Genomic DNA, 5,797 nt, shown 5'->3' with positions numbered 1-5,797 from the left:
TATATATATATATATTCCTTATGGAGGTGTATATCTTGAATATCTAACGATATAATTTTACTGGCTATAAAGATATAAAGGAACATATAACAATAAACCACAGTTTAAAGCAATTTTTGCAGTAAACAAGGAATGGAACTACATTTGTTAAACGAATCAATAAGTATAAGCCACCACACTTCCATAAATGGTACTTCTCAAAGAATTATGATTCTTTGGAAAACAATAACGCTCTTATCCGCACATACACAAGAAAATGAGTAAAAACAATGGAAGAAAAGAAAATAAATTGAACAAATACATGGCTTCTAACTATTTTGGCAGAAAACTTCAAGGAATTTACTTGTAAATGCCAAGAAATCGATAAGTTCGTTGCATTACTTCATGAAATATAGATAGGAATGTCTTCAGTGGTACAATGATGGTGTAAATGAAATATATATATAGGTTAGCCGGATTATCGCTTTACTCTCCTTGTAGCCTGCAATTTTTTTTGAAACTTTATGGTAATCGTAATTGATTCGTATTGCCCATCATTTTGTGCCACCAATACTTAGAATGTAGATCTGGTATTGCTTTTAGATATATATAAAAAATTGAATCACCATCCTCCTTCAACCTTTTCTCCTCTTCATCATCAACATCATTATCATCGTTATGATTAACGTGGCATCAATCCTCATTATAGAGGTTTGATACCATTATTGTTACCACCACCGCAGCCACCGCCGCCGCCACCTCAGCAATATCGCCTTCTTTTTGTTCTCTACCTCCTCCGCCCTTTTTTTTATTATTCTCATCCTTTTCCACCACCTCCTCCTCCTACTTCTCCATCTGTTTCTTCCTTTCCTTCTTTCTGTACCTATTTCTTTTCTATTACTACAACTCCTCGTTCTCCCTGTTCTCAGTTGCACTTTCTCCTCATGCGTTATCGTATTCATCATTTCTCTCACTTGGTTCCATTTTGCATGCCCAATCTATCTATTGTGTCTATCTGTCTGCCTATCTGACTCTCTGTACATACAAACACACTTACACCCCCCCCCACATACACACAGAGAAAACACACACATACGCACACACACACACACAGACACACACACACGCACACGTACACACACGCACGCACACGCACACACACATAACATCGCTCTCCATTCGTTAGTATCTTTCCCAAAGTGTAATTGCTTGTCAAAAGTAGTCGAAGCTTTGTGTTCTTGAAACATTGGATACGAATTTTCTCTCAAGTTGAGATGTATATCTTCTAAATACGAAATAAACACAGTTATTGATGTTGGAATTTAGCCCTTGGTCAATTTTCATTGACAGCATACATGATCAAAAACTTAAAATATAAACATACAGTGATGCATATAACCACATTACCCATTTTTCTATCTTCAATCGCATTATTTACAAAGGCGTATTCGTATACAAAAGTACGTAACTTTCAGAGCTGGCTCTGTATTCTGTGGAAAATCTGTAAAGATAAATATAAAAAGCAGGACAACTCATTGCTAACACAAAAGTAAGGCATAATATTGACTCATAAACCCTTATGCTTGGAGGTACATTGAGGTTGCAAAACCAAACTCTGTATTCTTGCTAGCAATTTATATATATTTATATAATCCTTTCTACCAAAGGCACAAGGCCTGAGATTTTTCGGAAGTGAGGTTTACCTATTTACATCAGCAGTACTTATTTTATCGAGAGAAAGAGCATAAAAGGCAAAGCCGAAAACGGTGAAATATAATCTCAGAATGTAAAATTGGAAGAAATATCTGTAAACATTTTATTCAATGTGCTAACGATTTTGCCACCTCGACGGCTTATGTATAACTGGCTTCACAGACACGTATACCCTTAATGTAGCTGTCAGGAAGATTCAGCATGACACAGAATGTGACGCGGTGGCCCTCTCAAATACAGATACTACTCATTTTTGTCAGCTGAGTGAACTGGAGTGAAATAAAGTGTCTTGCTCAAGGACAGAACGCGTCGTCGAGAATTGAACTCACGTCCTTACGATCGTGATCGAACACCCAAACCGCTAAGCCACGTGACTTCACTTTATCTATAAATATAATATATTAAACTACATAAAAAAAGCACACATACACACATAGAGAAATACAAATACTCGCACGCAATATTACATTTTCCCTTTTTCTGCAACTGAGTTTCGAAATATAATTATTATTTTTGTGATGTCATATCAACACTGCAATATCACAGTGAGTTTAGTATGATGACACAGTTAAATCGACCTCTTGGCAATCACATACTTCTGAAAGTGATCAAATTTGGCGGTATCTTGTATAAGTGTCCTTTTATCCTAGTCCTCAAGCAATCCTCATCTCGAAAGTGAAATTAGACAGACGGAAGTGTACAGCTATACATTTAAATATGGCGAAGAAAATTCCATTCTTTTTCAGTAATACATTAAACCAAATAGTTAAAGAAAGTGTGCCAGACTTTAAGCTAAATGTTGCAAGTGCTGCATATTTTCAGTAGAAAGAAAAAAAACATTTTAAGCACAGCGATGCTTCTTATTCGTAGTTTGAGCTTATGAAGGAGAGAGAAATGTGGTTGATCAAACTTAAGAACATAAAAATTGTTGCATATGAATTTTCTCATTGAATTAAACGTTATCATTAACATTTTAAGATTAATTAATTTGACAAGTATTCGCTGAATGTAGGATTTCCAAATAAAATATATATTGCAACACTTACATTTGTTTTTCGTTATATATACCTGTATGTATATGTAAATTTCATACATGAGACACAAATATACTACATATAGAATACACTTAATAGTGTTCAAGACATTTAAACTTGAGCTTGTATAGAGGTAAATAAGGGATAAGCGAAATAGACAGATCACTATATAAATTGTTATAAATACATGAAATACAAAAACTGTATGTGTATATGTATATGCGTATATATATATATATATATATATATATATATATATATATATATATACTGTCAAAAATGGGGGTGTAAAATCCTAGTCAGTGATTTTTGAAAATCAGGATGTCAACTGGCGTTATCAATTTATATATTAAGAGAACATTCCTCAACATATGTGGATAAACTGTCCAATATAGTGTTAAGTAAATATATATAAGAAAATAGAGAAAAACATAGTGGATATTTATTTAATTTTATTCATATCAAATATTGTAATACAAATAAAATTTAAAGTAACAGAACTAACATCAGAAATAATCAAAGAAGATGTCTTCAAATGTTTTAATTCGGCTACTAGGTGAACAATTGCTTCGGATCATCAGGATTCGAATCATGTTAGACATAAAAAAGCCCCACAGTGTGTCCGGATTCCATCAGAGCGAAATTTCTTACATATTAGTGGTAAATAACGAGTAAGATTGATGATGATCTTATTTTCGAATATTCAAATAACGGAAACAATATTTTTTAGGAAAGGTAGGGTGCGGGGGTAGTGGGGGATGTATTATTGAATGAAATCTTACTATAATACTATGATGTATTTGAAAAATATACTGCAATTGGTGTTTAGGGACATAAAGTAGTCATTTAAGTAGAATAATGGGAATAAACATAATTAATTTGGGATATAAAATTTAAAAAAAATATTAAGAAATAAAAGTTTGTTACAATATTTAAAAGTTGTAATTAAGTGAGAATAATAATTGTATATTGTATAGTAAAATAATAATTGGGAACGTATTTCGTAGGAAATTTGTTATAATTAATGTTAATATTTAGCATTTCAATGGACCAAGAGATACATTCCATTATTCGCAGAAAAAGTATTAGATATATAAAAATTATAGTGTACTTCTAAGAAGAATTTAAATATTTTTGCTAAAAATTAAAAGGTACAATGTAGTTTTACAACATTCGCTAATTATCTCTAAGGTATAATTGTAAATAAGTATAACGAGTAATCTCCCTTTGTTCATGCGCCTAAATTACTTTGAAATATTCTGTCACAAGATACAGGCGAAATGGCAGTATAAGATGTGCTTTTGTCTCGAAAGACTCTGAAGATAGACGCTACTTAGCATTTTTCGTTCTATTTTCAACAAATGATATTCGTATGATGTGATGCTTAACACATCGTCGGGTGTTGTGAACTGCATATTAAGAATTATATATAAATATATAGAATAATAAAGTCCTTGATGAACTTAATAAAATAATGTTACTTCAAGCGTTAATTTATAATTTAATTCTTAGAAAGGATTTGAATAAAATATATACTTTCCTACGTTTGCGCACTCCTTGAATTGTTATGTATAATTCTAACTTAGGAAAAGTTGTTTCAGAATACTTAAGAACTACATTTTATAATTTTGCATAAATCAATTTATCTTACTTGGCTGTCTAATCCCTGTTTTCTTTCACATTATATAGACTGGGTTACGACCTATAAAAGATAGGAGAATGACCGATTAAAGTTTATTTTCTGAAATGCTACAATTTAACAGCTTACTTCTGATATGTGAGGTTTCGTTATATTGCCATGTCAGAATACAACTACCTAGAAATTTGTGGAACAACTGTCATAACCACAGTGTGCACAAACAAGACTGCACCTACACAAAAACATAAATAGTTATAGAAATGTACATAGTAGCCATACAACACACACACACACATACATACATACAAACACACACACACACACACACACATAAACATACGCACAAACACACACACATGAACACACAGATTTATTCATATATAAGAACAAACATAATCTTTTGTACAGACACCAAATACTTATATAAGTTTCCCTCTCATTCCCCTCTCCACATACACACAAACACACAGTCTCTATATATGCATATGCTTATACATACATACATACATACATACATATATATATATATATATATTCATACACGCACACACACACACACACACACACACACACACACACACACACATATATATATATGCATACACATACACACTTATATATATATATATATATATATATGTGTGTATGTATGTACGTATAAGTCCATCCACACTCACATCCTCACTTATAGACAAAAACTTAAATTTATTCTATGAATATACATATTTATACATATATGTATGTGTGTGCATGCATTTATATTCGTATATTCGTATGCATGTATATATGTATGTGTATGTGTATATATATATATATGTGTGTGTGTGTGCGTATGTGTGTGCGTGTGTGTGTGCATATTTGTGCGTCTGTGTGTGTGTCTGTATGTGTGTGTTTGTGTTTGTGTGTGTATATATTGTTGTTCTAACCAATATATCATTTCACACTTTCTCAAGAGAAAGCTAGCGAGTATTCATTAAGAAAATTGCTAGATAAGATACTGTATGATTTATCGTAGTTTTCTTCATAGATTATCTATGTTTTGTTACAAACGGGCACTTTTGAATACTTGAGAACTCAACAGCCAGAACGGACAGCCATCGAAACACACAAGTAGTCTCTTTGTTGCAGGTTTAAGAAATACATGATATTATAGTTAGATGAACAAAGAAAGCATCATCAATTATTTATAACGCATCTTGACATTTATGGAGTCAATGGAATATACAAAATATGTTGACAACACGCCTACAGACTTTAAATTACGTCTCTTTGTGTACATAGCACGGTTTTTCTTTCCTTTTTTTCTTTCCTTCTTATCTGACGCAATATAATATGTACACACACATACATACATACATACGTACACACACACACACACACATACACACACACACACACACACACACACACACACATATATATATATATTCAT

This window comes from Octopus bimaculoides, chromosome 8 (genome assembly GCF_001194135.2).
Source record: "Octopus bimaculoides isolate UCB-OBI-ISO-001 chromosome 8, ASM119413v2, whole genome shotgun sequence".
NCBI classification, from domain to species: Eukaryota; Metazoa; Mollusca; class Cephalopoda; order Octopoda; family Octopodidae; genus Octopus; species Octopus bimaculoides.
This window is presented reverse-complemented; position numbering follows the sequence as displayed.